This window comes from Petaurus breviceps, unplaced genomic scaffold, assembly GCF_028583685.1.
Source record: "Petaurus breviceps papuanus isolate PSGF00001 unplaced genomic scaffold, PetGlider_PUasm1.0 181, whole genome shotgun sequence".
In the NCBI taxonomy this organism is placed as follows: Eukaryota; Metazoa; Chordata; class Mammalia; order Diprotodontia; family Petauridae; genus Petaurus; species Petaurus breviceps.
Window position 1 is genome coordinate 28002331 of NW_027185784.1, and position 18537 is coordinate 28020867.

General features: G+C 38.8%; 1 protein-coding gene and 1 pseudogene across 7 annotated transcripts in view; one reads left to right on the forward strand and one right to left on the reverse strand.

Annotated features, from left to right (window-relative positions):
- LOC138160705 (olfactory receptor-like protein OLF3) overlaps positions 1-18537 on the forward strand; it is a 650404-nt gene that overhangs the window by 187686 nt on the left and 444181 nt on the right. For 5 of the 7 annotated variants that reach the window (XR_011168193.1, XM_069087457.1, XM_069087459.1 and 2 more), the window contains one exon: positions 5868-6047. The exons of the other annotated variants lie outside the window; for them this stretch is intronic. The gene's annotated coding sequence lies outside the window, so the exon portion shown is untranslated. The remainder of the gene's footprint in view (positions 1-5867; positions 6048-18537) is intronic. 7 annotated transcript variants of the gene reach the window in all.
- Positions 8492-9079, reverse strand: LOC138160709 (ribosomal protein eL22-like; annotated as a pseudogene).

The following is an 18537-nucleotide window of genomic DNA, read 5'->3' on the forward strand; positions in this document are numbered from 1 at the left end:
GTCAGACAGATGGAAGCCCTGTCTGCTGAATTGTGTTATTTTCTGTTCAGAAGTAACTAATGGAATTGTAATTTATTTGTGATTGTACTTTGTGATTGAATCAAGGACTGACTCTGTGATTGACTAAATGGATGTACTACCCAGGGGTGTAGTACTTTGACTTTTGTATTTTTTGTCCCTTAAGGAGGCAAGCCTCCTTAATGATAATGGAATGATTGAGTAAAGAGGCAAGCCTCCTTAAGAATGATTGAATGATTGAATTATTAAATGATTGTACTTTGTCAAAAACTATTGTGACCACTTTGGTGAAAACTATGTGGCCATTTTAGTGATAAGTCATTGTGAATGCTGTACCTTGATTTTCTGTGAATGTTTTGCTCTGATTTGTTATTGAATAAATAGAGTGTTCACTAGAATACGTAATCAGAACCTTGAAAGCTGTTCACAGCAGCATTCTTCTGGAAAGCTGCTTGTGCGTGGCTTTACAAGAGTTCACACAGGGCAAGCATTCATGTGGTGGTCAGAAGAAGCGCTTCAAGGACACTGTCAAGGTCTCTCTTAACTTTGGAATTGATTGTGTGACATGGGAGACAATGGAATAGGAACACTTGGCATGGTGTGCCCACATAAGAGAGGGCGCTGTGCTCTTTGAGCAAAGCAGAATTGAAACAGCTCACAGGAAAGGCAGGATTTGCAAATTTGGAGAATTCACCCCAGATGTTCACATGGACTATTTGTGCCTGACCTGTGGTGGAGCATTCCGAGCTTGTGTTGGTCTGAGCAGCCACAGTCAGACACATTGAAACTTACCTTTAGCATTGTCGTGCCATTTTGGTCCTTTTCAAGAACAAAGGACAACAACCAACCACTTATCAGGGGGAAGCTAGACTTTAGTGAGAGCCAGAAGGAAAGAGTAAGAAAGGAAAAAGCACAAGATTAAAATCAATTTGTTAATTATGGAGCTAGCATTTCATAGAACACAGTGGGTGGGGCAGGTAGCTCTGGAGTGGAAATTTTGGGGAGTAGAGTTAAAGGGAACAGAAGTAAAGGAGCAAGAAGTTGGGAATGGGGAATGGGTTTTGCACATCAATTGTTGGGGTTAGAACTTTGTAAAAATAAGAGTATGAAGAAGCTGGATTATGCCAATCATTGATGAATAATTCCATGTAGAGTTTCTGTGGTTGTAAAGCAGTCTATTTAAAGGCAGGTAATTAGACTGACTATTCATAGTCTTCGATCAAGATCCAATCTCATGGCAAGTGGTGATATTTGGGTCTTGTAGTATCTTTCCTGGGTCAGTGAGGACCAGGAAAAAGGTAAGGCCTGGTTGAACCTGGTCAGCAGTCAGAACTTGACTTTCAAAGATGTTTCTAGGCCAGGATGATTTCTGGAGTACTGAATGCCTTAGGGGTTGAAGATTTGACCATGGGCTGATGTAGGGATTAATGAGAAGGTCTAAGATGGAAGACAGAGTCTAGAGATTGGTAGCAGGATCCTAAACTGTGATGATTTAAAGATTCAAGAGACAATTTCTGGGTCATTTAATCATTTTATTAATAAGACCAACAGGCTATTACTAAAAGGATGGTCATTTGGCCATCTCTCTCAGACCAAAGTACCCTAATTGCGGTGGGGCCATGGTTTATATACCCTTCAAAGAGAAGGTGTTTCTGAGGGCTTCCTACTCAATTTTGATTGGTTAATCAAATTGGAGGTGGGCTATCTTTGAGTATTTGACTTAGGTAACTCAAATCTTGGTCAAAGAGATATCAATTTCCAATACCTGTCTTGATAATAGGGAGAATCAACATTTCCCCAGACCTGTCTGAGCAAACACAATGAGCAGGAATTAGCGTAAATCAAGGGTGTGGAACCTGTAGTCTCTAAGGCCTTCTAGGTCCTTGAGTGGGGCCTACAAGTTTTACAGAACAAATCCTTTCATTAAGGGCAGTTGTTCTGTGAAGTTTGGGTTTAGTCAAAAGACCTCACTTGAGGACCTAGAGGGCTACATGTAACCTTGAGGCCACAGGTTCCCCACCCCTGGCCTCAACATAGAATTTATTTTACTGTCTTATTAAATCTTGACCTGGATAACTCTCTAAAAGAGATTTCCAACACTGGTTGGTTTCTAGATGAAGTATAAAATAGGATAAGCCTTGGTCCCAATACAATAATTACGTATTAAATATGAGAGAAATATTCATATTTCACAGAACTGATATAGGTCTTGCCCAGGTCATCCTGACTGGAATCAGGAACAAATTAATGCCAAGATGTTACTTAATACTATTCTTGTTGAAAAGATGGAGAGATGTGAGTTGACTGGTTGTGCAATTAGGCAGATTCAGAACTGGTTGAATGGTTGGGTTCAAAAGGATGCAGTAAGTGGTTCAATGTCAACCTCACACCTAAAAACGTAGGACTAGGTGCACTAGTCACAGAGAGCAAAATAGATGTGTAAATCCAGGGCATGAATGGAAAACTAGGTGTTTACATATAGACTGGAGGATGTTTAACAGTGGTGGGGGCAAGGTCTGAGGGTGGTAGATAAGGGTGTCATTACAAGAATAGGAGAGGGGGAAGATCTGGGGGAGTCATAGCTAGACTTAAGGAAGGGAGGCAGGATGGCCAGGGAACAAGCATGCATTTTGGGCGGAGGTTCTTGAAAGGCATCAGGATCAGTAGCCTATATCCAGATATGTCTTTGGCCCTGGCTCTGTTTAGTGACAGGCAAATCTCAGATAAACAAATAAAGGCTGGGTTCAGTGAGTGATCTATGTCAGATTTGCATCCATAGAGGTAGTAGGATTCTTTTCTGATTCATATTAGGCACACAGTCTCTTCCTGAGCCTTCACTATCTCTCTGAGCTGGGCTCCTGCATGAAGCAAAGAGAGCTGCTGAACCCTTGGGGAGTTTGGCCTGCTAATAGATCTCTTCTGGTTAAGGTCTCCTGGAGCTTTTGAGTCTCAGCAGATGCTCAGCAGAGAAAGAATGCCCAGTCTAGTCACTCTCTTCTTCATGATCTTCTTTCTCCTGGAGTCTATGGCAGGAATTGTAGAAAATAGTTTCATCATCATAGTGCTGGGCAGAGAGTGGGTGCGATGTTGGACCCTGCCCCCTGGTGACATGATCCTGGCCAGTCTGGGCATCTCTCGCTTCTTTCTACAGTGGGCGGCAGTTCTTAGCAACTTCGCCACATATTTCTCCCTAACTAATAGAAGCCTATACTTTGGCATTTTCTGGATTTTTACTAACTCGACCACCTTCTGGTTCACCACCTGGCTTGCTGTTTTCTACTGTGTGAAAATTTCTTCCTTCACTCACCCAATCTTCCTCTGGCTGAAGTGGAGAATTTCCCGATTTGTCCCCTGGTTACTGTTGTGGTCCCTACTGATATCCATGTTAATATTCATCTCATCTTTTGTAAAGAGCTACTACATTTTCCAACTACCAATCACTGGGAATTACTCAGAAAAGACCACTTTCTATCATAGGAAGCATGTATTCCAGAGGCATTTTTTCATGCCAATGCAAATCTTTATTTTGTTAATTAATTTCCTTTCCTTCCTGGTCTCCACCATCTCACTCATTTCCTCCCTGTGCCAACACTTGAAGAACATGCAGCACCATAGTGCTGGTCCTCAGGACCCGAGTATGCAGATTCACATTGCTACCCTGAAGTCAGTTTTCTTCTTTCTCATCCTCTATACCTCAAATGTTCTGCTTCTGATCATCACTGCCACAGATCCTCTTTCAGTTTGCACTTCTCGGTTTTGGGTATGGGAAACATTGACTTATGTTGGCATCTCCATCCATCCTGCCTTCCTGATCCTGCACAACTCGAAACTGAGAAGGGCTCTGAGAAAGATGCTGCATGACGTGAGGCTGCATAAGGGGAATTCAGCTCTGAAGTGATCACTATCAGTAATCAATATTGAGCATTACCAATATTGCTGTATGTGACATAGACACAGAAGACTTAGAAATGAAGGAGTGAAGGAAGGAAGAAACAAAGGGAGGAAAAAGATATTTAATTATATATTTGTAGTATTTTGGCACTGTAATAATGGGAATACAAATCCAATCACTTTGACCCTGACTTTTCATCTTCTCCATTCTCTCTTTCCCCACTACCTAGATCATTCATCCCCAAACCCTGTCAATTTTTCTTCTGTTAATATTTCATAGTTAATTAAAAGGTATTTTGGAAGCCAACTTCCTCATTTTATAGATGAGGCACTAAGGCTATGAGAGATCAAGTGACTTGTCCAGGGTCCAATGATTGGTAGGTATCTGAGGCAGAATTTGAACTCAGCTCTTCCTGATTCCAAGTCCAGCATTCACTCCACTATAATTTTGCCTTTCCTTGTCTTTTGTTCTCACACTCACAGCACAGGAATAGCCCTTGTCTTGGGCTCCAAGCTCCTCCCACCCATGTGACGGTGCAGTCTTTTTTACTGATCTTTGTGTCCATCCTGCAAAGAATAGTTAGATACACCTCAATTATCAGCAAGGGTGACTATGGGCAAGTCACTTAGCTCTCTAAGCCTTGCTTTCTTCATCTAGGAAAAAAATAATGTGCAATGTGTGTGTGTGTATACAATATATACTTTATAAATATGTGTAATGTGTATAATGTAAATGTGCATGCACACACACACACACATATATATATATATATATATACATACATACACACAATGGAGATAATAATATTTTCTATCCCTACCTCAGGAAATTACCCAGGGCAAAGCACTTCATCAACTTTAAAGTAGTAAAGAAACAAGGTTTCTTGCTATTTCATCTCACTCTCTTCAGAAACCTGGAGTGGCTGCCCAGTGCCTCTCACAATGCAGCTGAAATGCATCATGGGCTTCAGCTGACCACAACTCTATCCCCATTTACAGACATTAGACTCTTAATTTGGTTTACCTCAGATGATTTTACTGGAAAAACCACTACAGTTGTGTTATTCTTTTTCTTTTTTGCTTTTCCATTCCTTTCAAAACTCAGCTGGAAACACAGCTTCTATTCCCAGTTTCATGTCAGTTCCTTGAAGGCACAAGTATGTGTATTTGGACCTGTTGAAGAATGGCTAAGCAGGACCCACACTCTTTGTCAGAAAGACCTGGGTTCAAGTCTTACCCAAGACATATGCTGGCTGGGGTTACTCAGAGAATTGACTTAAGCTCTCAGGACCCAAGACAGTTATTTAAGAGTATAGGTCGATGAGCAGGTGCTGATCTGCACTGAGATTTCCCTACACTAATATAATCAGGTCTACTCTCTTTGCTCCACCCCACCCTTCAAAAAAATAATAAAACAATACTGTATTACATAAAACAATGCCTTCAGTCAATTAGCATTTATTAAGCCTGCATTATATGGCCCAAACTGCCAGCATTTATAGAGTACCTTAAAGTTTGCAGAGTACTTTACAAATATCAACTTATTTTATCCTTACAATAACCTTGGAAGGTTGGTGCTGTTAGTATTATCCTTATTTTACAGATGAAGAAACAGAGGCAGGCAGAAATGAAGTGACTTGCTCAGGATCACACAGATAATAGATGTGTGAGGCTGGATTTGTACTTAGGTCTTCCTGACTCCAGGTTCATCACTTGATCCACTGTGCCACATGACTGTTGTAGAGCTATGAAGAAAAGAAATGAAACAATCCTTGTTATCATGCACATTTGATTCACTTGGGAGTCTAATACATAGTATATGCTTAATAAATTCTTTTTATTGAATGAATAAAAAATAAGACATGTTCAGTTTAAGTATAATGATATCATACCAGACTATATAACTGCTCACACCAATCACTCTAGTAATGTCCTACCCTGGTTCTATTTTCCTTTAGTGCCTTCCCCAACATGAAAACGCTTCAGGGGTGAGGATGGTGGAAGGATCTCATCACTTGCTGTGGTATGACAGAGAAAATCATGCTTAAGAATATGAAGAGAGAGACAGAATAAATATGGTACCATGCTATACTAGCAGAGATGACATCTTCCTCTTTAAGTTGTCTGGGCAGATCATGGTAGGAAATTCCTCTTATTTCCTTGGTTTAAGTGGATCAGAGACAAATGAATTGAGTTAATGGAACCAATAACTGGGATATAAAGCAGTGGATGTCTGGAGCTGAGATCCAATGTGGATATAATTTGTTCATGCACAGTCCCTCCCATCCACCCTGATTCATTGAGAGAGTTGAAGATTTCAGTGGTCTGTACACTGATCTACATAATAGGTGCTATGGTGAGTGAAAACCTATGACAAATGTCTTTGTCATAAGAAATAGAGTGGTGGATCAGTGGAATAGGTTAGATACACAAGACAGTGGTTAATGATTATAGTAATCTCTCATACTCCTGTCAATAAAATGACTTCCAGAGAGAATCAAAGCCCCTTCTGTTTTGATAAAACTGGGCAGGGAGGGGGATGGAGAAGTATGCTAAAACAAAGGAAGGTTTAATAAGAAGCATAATATGGTGCACATAAATTTGGCAATCTTAGTGAAATGGATGAATATTTACAAAAAATGAATTTCCCAGATTCACATCAGAGGAAGTAAAATACTTAAATAACTCCATCTAAGAAAAAGAAATTGAACAAGCCATAAATGAATTCCCTAGGAAAAAATCTCCAAGGCCAGATGGATTTACAAATGTATTCTATCAACCATTTAAAGAACAATCAATTCTAATACTATATAGACTATTTGGGAAAATTGGCAGAGTCCTACCAAATTGTTTTTATGATACAAATATGGTACTGATACCTAAACTGGGAAGAGTCAAAACAGAGAAAGAACATTACACATCAATTTCCCTAGTGAATATAGTTGTAAAAATTTTAAATAAAATATTAGCAAAAAGATTACAGCAACTTATCATGAGAATAATATACCTTGATCAGGTAGGATTTATACCAGGAATTCAGTGCTGGTTAAATATCAGGCAAACTATCAGCATAATTGATCTTATCAACAACAAAACTAACATAAACCATATGATTATCCCAATAGATGCAGAAAAAGCTTTTGAAAAAATACAACACCCATTCCTATTAAAAACACTAGAGAGCATAGGAATAAATGGAGTCTTCCAAAAAATGATAAGTAGCATCTACCTAAAACCATCAGCAAGCATTTAATGTAATGGGGAAAAATTAGATGCATTTCCAATAAAAGCAGGGTGAAACAACGATGTCCATTATCACCACTATTATTCAATATGGTACTAGAAATGTTAACTTTAGCAATATGAGAAGAAAAAGAAATTGAAGGAATAGAATAGACAAAGAAGAAACTATTATCACTCTTTGAAGATGATATGATGATATACTTAAAGAATCCTAGAGAATCAAGTAAAAAAACTACTTGAAATAATAAACAACTTTAGTAAAATTTCAGGATATAAAATAAACCCACAAAAATCTTCAGCATTTCTGTATATTACTAAGAAAGTCCAACAGCAAGAGAAAGAAAGAGAAATTTCTTTCAAAGTTACTGTAGACATTAGTAAATATTTGGGAATCTACCTGCCAAAACAAACCCAGGGACTATCTGAAAACAATTACAAAACACTTTTCACAAAAATAAAGTCAGATCTTAATAATTGGAAAAAACATCAGTTGCTCATAGGTAGGCCAAGCTAATATAATAAAAATGACAATTCTGCCTAAATTGATTCAGTTATTCAGTGCCATGCCAATCAAACTACCAAAAATTATTTTAAAGAGCTAGAAAAAATAATATCAAAATTCATCTGGAAGAGCACAAGGTCCAGAATATCAAGGGAATTAATGAAAAGAAATGCTATAGGGGTGGCCAGGTAGCACAGCGAGTAAGAGCACTGGCTCCAGTGTTGAGAAGACCTGGAGATCGAATCCCGGGCTCAGACACTTAGCACCCACCCAGAAACACCTGGCCGTGTAACCTTGAGCAAGTTACTTAACCCCAATTGCTTAGGGGCGGCCAGGTGGCTTAGAGAGTAAGAGCACTGGCTCCAGTGTCGGGATGACTTCGAACAAATCCGGGCTCAGATACTCAGCACCACACCCAGAGATAACTGGCCTTGTAACCTTGAGCAAGTTACTTAACCCCGATTGCTTAAAAAAAAAAAGAAAAGAAATGCTATGGAAGGTGTCCTAGCCATACTAGATCTCACATTGCATTATAAAGCAGAAATCATCCAAATCACTTGGTACTAGCTAAGAAATAGAGGGGCATATCAGTGGGATAGGTTAGGCACACAAGACACAGAAGACAATGAATATGCAATCAACAGCTTGATGAACCCAAAGACTCTAGCTTCTGGGATAAGAACTCACTATTTGAGAAAAACTGATGGGAAACTGGAAAATAGCATGGCAGAAACTAAATACAGACCAACATCTTTTTTTTTTTTAACATTGATATAAGTTTTATTTGCCAATAAATTAAAGTGTATTCATGTTTTACTCTTTTGAACACTTTTAAGATTCAAAGCCCCTAAGAAAGGGCTCAGCTTCCCATTTAATATTCAGCTTCAGGACCTTCCTCATCTTGACTAATCTGGAAATAATGAAGTTCATAAGTCTCTTGGTCAGATGCAAGCACATGAAGTCAATCACAAAGATTGTTCATCTTAAAATATTTCTTTTTTTAATTTTAATTTTTTTAAAGCAATCGGGGTTAAGTAACTTGCTCAAGGTTACACAGCCAGGTGTTTCTGGGTGGGTGCTAAGTATCTGAGCCTGGATTCCATCCCCAGGTCATCCCGACACTGGAGCCGGTGCTCTTAATCGCTGTGCTACCTGGCCACCCCAAGATATTTCTTGGTAAGATATTTTAAGTATTGTTTAGAGAACTGCTTCTCAGACACAACAGTGATCTTATTCTTGAAGCATTCAATATGAACAACATTCCCTAGGTTCCCTGTTTTTCCATTGACTTTAATTTTCTCCTTCAAGAATTGTTCAAAATTTCCAGAATCAAATATTCCAGCTTCAACTGGATGAGTAAGGTCAATGTTAAACTTCCAAGTTGATCTCTTAGTCTTCTTATCTTTTGGCGGTGCCATCTTGGGCACACACATCGTGGAAAGAAAGCATAGACCAACATCTTACATTGTATACCAAAATAAAGTCAAAATGGGTAGATGATTTGATACCATAAACAACCTAGGAGAACAATGAATAGTTTACATGTCAGATTTATGAAGAGGGGAAGAAATTATGACCAAACAAGAAATATCGAACATTATGAAATGCAAAATGGATGATTTTAATTGTATTAAATTGAAAGTTTTTGCACAAAGCCAATGCAATCAAGATTTGAAGGGAAGCAGAAAACTGGGAAACAAATTTTACAATCAGTATCTCTGATAAAGGTCTCATTTGAAAATATATAGAAAATTGCATCAAATTTATAAGAATACAAATTAGTCCCAATTGATAAATGGTCAAAGCATATGAACAGGCAATTTTCAGATGAAGAAATTAAAGCTATAAATAGTCATACGAAAAAGTGTGCAAAATCACTCTTGATTAGAGAAATGCAAATTGAAAGAACTCGGAGGTACCACATTTCACCTAATGGACTGGCTAATATGACAAAACAGGAAAAAGATAAATGTTGGAGAAGATGTGGGAAAATTGAACACTAATGCATTGTTGGAGTTGTGAACTGATCCAGCTATTCTGGAGGGCATTTTGGAATTATGCCCAAAGGGCTATAGAACTGTGCATACCCTTTGGCCCAGCAACACCACTTCTAGGTTTGTATCCCAAAGAGACTATAAAAATGGGAAAAGGACCCACATGTACAAAAGTATTTATAGCAGCTCTTTTTGTGGTGGGCAAGAATTGGAAATCGAGGGTGAGAGAATGTCCATCAGTTAGGGAATGGCTAAACAAGTTGAGGTATATGAATATAATGGAATATGATTGTTCCATAAGAAATGATGAGCAGGTGGACTTCAGAAAAATCTGGAAAGACTTAAATAAACTGATGCTAAGTGTAAGGAGTAGAACCAGGAGAACATTGTGTACAGCAACAACATTGTGTGATGACTTTCTTTGATAGACTTCTTCTTCTTAGCAATGAAAGGATCTTGTACCAGGAAGGTGTTGGCTTTAGAGCCATGTCAGCAACACACATGACCAGCCTATCTTCTCTTCCTGACATACAATTCCTTGATCACATCCTTTATTCCTGTTCTTTTTTGTAATTTCTCATTTGCTCTATGTTGAAGCTTGCTCATACTCACCATGCCCTTTTGCATTGTGCTGCATTATAATAATTTTTAGTTTTTCAGAGACTATGGTGTTCCATTGCCATATAGCAACACTTTTTATATGTTAGTATTGGAAAGATGACTCCAAAAGTCTGATAATGGAAAATGCTGTCCACATCTAGAGAAAGAACTTTGGAGCCTGAATGTAGATGGAAGCATACTATTTGTGCTCTCTCTTTCTCTCTTTGCTTCTTCTTTCTCATGGTTCCTCCCATTCGTTCTAATTCTTTACAATATGACTAACGTGAAAATATGTTGAATATGAATGGATATGTAGAGTCTATATCAGATTTCACGCTGCCTTGGGGTTGGGGAGGGAAAGGGGGAGAAAATTTGGAACTCAAAATTTTATGGAGGGACTGAGCCAAGATAGCAGCATAGAAGCAGGAAAACTCTGTAAGATTCTCCCATAACCACCTCAAATACCTATAAATTATGACTTTAAACAAATTTTAGAGCTACAGAATTGACAAAGTGACAGAGAGAAACAAATCTCCCCCTGAAGGCAGTCTGGACAGCCTACAGGAAGGGTCCATCACAGATCGCTGGGAGCCAAGCCCAGCCTGGCAAGAGCCCGTGGTTTTAGTTCCAGGGCAGCCCCAACCAGCGGTGGCTAGAGCAGACTTCAGGAGAATGAATCCCTTAATGTAGAAGCTGCTAGATCTTGTGTAATCCTGATTGTATTTCCATAATACTCAAATTGTTTCTTCCTGGCTGCTTGTAATATTTTCTCCTTGAACTCAGAACTGCAGAACCTGGCTATAATATTCCTAAGAGTTTTCTTTTTGGGATCTTTTTGAAGAGGTGATTGGTGAATTCTTTTGATTTCTAGGTTCTTTTTTTGATCATGGCTTTCAGGTAGTCCAATAATTTTTAAATTATCTCTCCTGGATCTATTTTCCAGGTCAGTGGTTTTTCCATTGAGATATTTCACATTGCCTTCTATTTTTTCACTTGCTTAGATCTGTTTTATAGTATCTTGATTTCACATAAAGTGATTAGCCTCCATTTACTCCAATCTAATTCTGAAGGAATGATGCTCTTCAGTGAGTTTTTGAGATTCTTTTTCCAACTGGCAAATTTGGCTTTTGAAGGCATTCTTTTCCTCATTGGCTTTTTGGACCTCTTTTGCCATTTGAGTTAGTCTATTTTTAGGTATTATTTTCTTCAGTCACATTGTTCACTTTCTTTTCATGATTTTCTTGCATTGCTTTAATTTATCTTTTATTGTTCCTCGACTATAACAATGTCAGTATGGTTTATGAATACACAAATAATTCTGTGATCTTATCCATTTGGGAATTCCCTCCAGTGTTGCAGGTCACATTTTATACATGCCTGTGCATCTCTTGTGATCTCGTCAGTGTACCCTAATAAGTTCTTTACAGGAGGTAAGGCCTAGGTGATAAACAAAGATGCTCTTCTTCATGTTCTAACATCTTAGAGATACCATGGAGCACAATACCTCTTTATATGTTTTCATTTTCATTTGTCATGTTATTATAGGACCAGAATTTTAATGATTCAACTTCTAACACTCCCCTCTTCCCCTTGGAAACCTGGTCAGTCCTAGCTACCCTCACATAGCTTCCTGGTCTGGGGACATGAAAAGGTCCTAGCCAGGTGGCATCAGAGCCTCTCAGATTGATAACCATGTAAGTCTCCATATACACGTTGACTTATTGACCAGATGAATTTTCTAGATGGATAGGAGGACCATGTTTAGAGAAGTTAATATCAATCTTGTATCTTCTTACTCTATTAGGGAAAGCTAAACTTTCCTCCTTTATTAAATATTAAATATTTAAATTTATTAAAATGAGAAACTCACGAGTGTCTCATTTTGTCCTAACACTGAACTTGTACCAGGAGGGTGTTGGCTTTAGAGCCACGTTGGCAACACACATGACCAGCCTATCTTCTCTTCCTAATGTGCAACTCCTTGATCACATCCTTTACTCCTGTTCTTTTTGTAATTTCTCATTTGCTCTGTGTTGAAGCTTGCTCACACTTCACCATGCACTTTTGCATTGTGCACTGCATTATCCTCATTTTTAATTCTTCAGAGACAATGGTGTTCCATTGCCTTATAGCAACACTGATAATGTGTTAACATTGGAATGGTGGCTCTTTCCTTTCATGGGAAACCCATGAAACAAAGCTGCCTTATTGAAGAGAAAGATATTTCTCTTAGATTTGAACAAATAAGAGATGGAGATAGAAAGGAAATGTCCCTTTCTCCATTTCCCCCCACCTTTTTTGAAAATCTGTTAGTTTATTACCCAGAAGCTATTGGTAAATCTGAGTTTATCACTATGGAATGAGGGAATCCAAAAATAGGAAATAGTAAAAATAGAAATAAAATCATGAATCTAAGAGGAATCCAGCCATCATTTAGTATTGCCCCTTGGGAAAATATGATCCTAGGGGGTTAAATGACTTGCCCAAAATAGAGGAAGGAGTTGAGAAGACTAATACAAGGAGAGAAGAATTGCAAAGAGAAAAGTAGAAAAAAAAGACCCCTGACAGGCTTGGAAGAGAGGCCTGACCTGATAGCAGGCATGCTCCTTGGACAGCTGAAAAGTCAGTTGAGCAGATGTGTATTTTACAGACCCAGGTTATCTAACATGTAAATAGTCTTTCATCTTTATCTATGTCTATTTATCATAGTAGTCTGAGTTCAGAACTTAGTATGATGCCTGGCCCATAACTGGTACTTAATAAATAAATGTTTGTTGATTGGTTTAGACAAAGGTTCCTCCACTAAAAATCTGGCTTGCAGAATGAGGCCTATGGTTTGTTAGTTAACACTAAATATGATGAAGATAACCATAGCTGTCATGATAAAAATGAATGAAAAGTATTTGTAGGGAAAGATATTGCTGTGTAGTTATTTTCCATATATACACAACACATAGGTTTACACATGCACACACGTATGTATGTGTGTGTGTATGGCAATTTATTGTAGTAAATACATTGTTGAGAATGCTGAGGATGGTGTTGACTGTCACCCTTGTGACAGAGACAATCTCCTAACATAATGACCCCATGTATATTCTGGACATTTTTTCTTACTGTCCTAGCTCACAGTCCTTTCACCCCAGCCCCCACTCTTAGGGGGACTGAAGAAATGTATATATTTTAACCCATTGTAACTCTGGTCTTGGAGGTAGCATGCCCCACTGGCTGTTGGCATGCTTGAATAAAGCCATCTTCATTCCATGCTAGTTAGCCTCCAAAGACTTTCCAGTTCCTATAGGATAAAATCTAAAGTCCTTTGATTTCAAGCATTCAAGGCCCACCATAGTTTGGTCCCTCCCAAACTTTTCAACTTTATCTTTCTCTCCATAAATTATTCCCTAAAATAGTGGTCAAAATGTCCTACTCTTTCTTCCTTGAACATGGTAGCCTATCTTCAGTTGTTCCCTCTGCCTGGCATGCCCTTCTCTCTTCTTTCAACTTATCTAAGTCCTACATTTCCTTCAAGGACAAGCTCTAAGTCCCACCTTCTCCATGCAAATTTTCCTGACTTTCCAAGTTTTCAGTGATTGGGAACTCCTGGAGAACTTATTGTCTGTTCCATTTATTTGCACTTAAAATTCTCTGTCTTTTATCATTCATTATTTTTGTAAGTATATATTCATGTCTCTGATGAGATTGTAGGCTCTTGAAGGTAGAAGACATATAGGAAGCCTCTTTTGAGTCCTTTGGACCTAGTGTTATACCCTCCCCACAGTGGACATTTAGGAAAATACTTGATGATAGTGATTGAGAAGCAGAGTCTATATTCAATCTCTTTTTGTATCTTCAGTAACTAGTGTTGGACTTTACCCAAAGTAAATGCTTGTTGAATAAAGCTGAACAGAGATAATGATGGATAATGTTGACTGCATTTGAGTTCATAATGTGAAGAATATCAGAATTGGGATGAAATCTAGAGTAGAAATGGGAGAAAGAGGAACAGCAAATCCCTTTTACCCAGTCAAAAATAGAGGGCAAGAAGCTGACTGTATCTTATCCTTTTGAGTCAGGTTTAAGCTCTCAGATTAACATTCCTTACCATTCATAAACCAGGAGTTCATAATTATAGTATAAACTGTATAGTATAAACTTTCCAGAACCCCCTGACTCTGGGTAAAATACAGTAAGATTGGTTTTGAACTCCAAAGTTATTATTTCATTAACTATTATTTCCAAATATAATTTATTATGGGAAGTTTCCTGGTATAGTTTGTGTCTACCTTGTTTCTAGGTTTCTATAAATGTTCTTCTATAAACTATTTCTTGTGTAACTGCTCAAGGTAACATGTGGTTTTGCGTACAAGACTGCCTACATTTCATCCTATTGAAAATGCAGAAGCTGCAGGGGACTGGAATAGAAGCTACAGCAAGACATGGAAGGAATTCACATGTATAAATAACAAAGGGATTCTCAAAGACTGGTCAGCAATGTATGTAATCCTCTTCATTTTCTAGGGGCTTCCACTTTTCCATAGGGTCATGTAAACTGACTCAATACTACCCTGGTGTTTGCATTTTCCTACAAGGTAAACTGAACTTGGGGTTGCCATCAGGGCAACATCCTAATATTCTAGTGACTCCTCTCTCTGAGAGTCATATACAGACCCCTGAAAAGTTATATTGTTATCCCATGATTTTTATTTCCCTGGAAGTGAAACATGGCATGGATATATAATGCCTTTCCTATTAGTAGTCCTATTTGAATGACCAAGCCAAATCAAAAGTTTTTGTTCTCCTCATGTCTTGGCTTCAGTTCTTTACGGCATCTCCATCTAGGGGCAGGGGACACACGGATAATCCTGTTCTCACTTCAAAAGGTACACTGCTCAGAAAGTTTCTCTTCTCAGGGTTTGTCATAGTCCTGAGAAGCAAACTTCAAGGCTGGCACTGCTCAACACATCTATCTGCCTTCTTTGACTAGAACACTAAACTCTGGAATTGGACTACCCAAGAAATACCTCTCAACTAATGAGGAGGCAGGTATTGAGGAATGGTGGTGTCTGTCAACTCTACTCTCAGACCATGTGAACAATCACAAAATTGACCATGTGTAATAGATTCATAGGATTTTATTATGTTCTGGTGCTCCAAATTCTGGATATCCACTGCCCATACCTCCGGCAAGGATTAGACAAATGCCAGCTTGGTGAACCAGGAGTGGAAGAGGGAGCTATGGGTCTATCCAAGGGGCATTTGCATATCCAAAGGAAGGGAGAGTTAAATGATTCCTGTCTTTGTATCTTCTCTCCTTTACCTAAATATGCATATAAAGCTTTTCTCATGTACATATGGAGATATTTGAAAAGGGAGCAGTCCTATTAATTACTCTGTTTTGGCATAGCATGGAAGATGATATGTATTCTCTTCTTCAACTTCTTTGTGCTACCTGTGAAGCTAGTAGGGACCAGTTTTTTTCCATTATGATGTCAAGGAGTCAAGTTACCAGATTCTTCTCTCATTTTCTCATTTAATCAATCCACATTAACCATATGCTTACTAAGTGTAATATATTGTTCTAGGTACTGGTACTTTGATGTCTTAGTGATAATTTTTTTATTATCTCTGGTCTACACTTCTGACTCTCCAGGACTTTCATTAAAATTCCCCAGAAACATCTTCATCTTAGAATCCATACATTGGAAATACCTTTTGCCACTGGACTCTATCTCTGATTGGTTACTTCCTTCTAGTGCCTCTATTTTAAGGAGGAGTTCATGGCCAATCACATCTTCATCCCTTTCCAGACTGAATCTCTGATTCTCCTGGACTTTGTCCACAATCCTGCCCCACCTTCAGCTTGCTTTTATATGTCTTCCCCAGTTAGAATATACATTAGTGTATAAGCTCCTTGAGGTTAGGATCTGTCTTTCTGCTTTAATTTTATTCCTGATGCTTAACATAGTGCTTGGCATATTGTAGCCATTTAATAAAAGCTTGTTGATTTGATTTTATATAGATCCTTCCTACACCAATGCATATTTAAATCTCTTCAAGCTTTCTTGTCCTCTGCCTTGGTTAAAGCAGTAGATCACCAACAGACAGCACAAGACAGCGCTAGAATTTGAACCCAGGTCTATCAACATTTGAACTGTACCATATTATATCATATTTGATTTATAAGAGTTCTTCTCCACCTTGTAATAATGGAGTAAAACTCCAATGGTCTGGCCATGCTATTTGCACACCAAATATATTTTTGCCTAAAAGACTATTTTACAGAGAACTCACACAAGACATGGAGGTCAGAAGAAGTGATACAAGGACACTCTCAAGGTCTCATTGAAGAATTTTGGAATTGATTGTGTGACATAAGAGACACAGGCAAAGGAGTGCTTGGCATGGTATGCTTGCATCAAAGAAAACTTTGTGCTCTGTGAGCAAAGCAGAATTGAAGTAGTTTGAAAGAAATTTGAGATGTATGAATTTAGAGATATCTGCACTTCAAATGTTCTCGTAGGATATTTGTGCTGACCTGTAGTAAAGCCTTCTAGAGCTCATATTAGTCTGATAGACCACAGTCAGACACACTACCTTGACTTGAACATAGTGATGTCATTTTGATCTTCTTTAAGAATGAACCAACCAGGGGCAGCCAGGTAGCACAGCGAGTAAGAGCACCGGCTCCGGTGTTGAGAGGACCTGGAGATCGAATCCCGGGCTCAGACACTTAGCACCCACCCAGAAACACCTGGCCGTGTGTAGCAGCAAGCATCCCAAGCATCCTCAGGGTTTGTTGCCAGCACAGGTTCTTGGATCTGCTTTGTTAAAGGAAAGCAACTCAAAATGGGTTAACAAGCTTACTTTAATCAGTCAGACATATATCGTTTACCTTGTTCAGGGGAAAAAGGTCAGCACCCCAAACTTCAAAGTATACAGGCAGAATTATCAAGACAGAAACAGATCAAGTAGACAGATTTCCAAACTGTCCAACCATTACATCCATACCCAGTCAACATCTGGGTTTCCACATCTGGGTTTTTCAAAGCCGGGGTTGGGGGAGGGCTGGACAACGGCTTTCCAGAATACAGATCAAATCACAGAACACTTCTCAAAGTGAGCCCCCAAAACAAAGCCTCACATCAGGGCTTATATAGCCTTCTCCTGGCTCAGAGAATGTAACGACCTTATTGACCCACTGGCCAATCAAAAAGTATCTACTGAAAAACAAGCCTCCCTCCCCAGGCTTCAGGTGCACTTTAGCCTAGGAGCAGGGAAGATCTTCCAAATTTGCATTCCCATTACACCGTGTAACCTTGAGCAAGTTACTTAACCCCCAATTGCTTAGGGGCGGCCAGGTGGTTCAGCGAGTAAGAGCACTGGCTCCAGTGTCCGGATGACCTGGATTAAATCCGGCCTCAGATACTCAGCACCACACCCAGAAATAATAACTGGCCATGTAACCTCGAGCAAGTTACTTAGCCCCGATTGCTTTATAAAAAAAAAAAAAGAATGAACCAACCAATCAACCTGTAATGGAGTATGGATATTGATATATAGAAATTTCTAGAGGACCCTCTCCCCTTCTTGACTCTCTTTCTTGATTTTTCTTTGGTGATTCAGAACCCTAGTAGAACTGGACAGAGTAATATATGATTGCAAGCCAAGGACAATTCATGTTGAAGGAAATGGATGCAAATCTCCTATGGGCTCAATTACTGTTGTTCCCTTTCCATTCCTTTGATTTACATTGCATTTGACTAACTTTTAACAAAGTTAGAATGAGTTGAAATGCTCTTCTGCCTATGCTCTGAATTCATCCACCCTTCCACTGTTGTACATGCCCTGCTTTTTTCATATATATTTTTTCTCATTTAACTCCCTGTAATGTAATACCAAGCAAAGGCAACTTCCCAGGTTCAAAATACCAGCATAGGTGCTCTCTATTTTATTCAGTAACAAACCCAGAACAGAGAAGATCAAAACATGACATCATTCAAAATACAGCATTTACTAAGTGTGATTAAATAATCTCCAAGTACTACCCCACCCCAGGACCTTCCAATCATTCAATCAATTACAAAGTCTCTGTTCTAAATACTTCTCCACCCCTAGGCTATACCTTAATTAAGTCCACCACAAAGCCCCTCTTCTCAAATGGAGATTTGTTTCCAAACATAAGGTCAAAAGTTCCCCACCCCTGGATCACAATTGAATCTACCCCAGAGTTACATCAAGTTTAAACACAGCACTTAATACCCAAATGGAGGTCTTTTCTTCATCTTGACA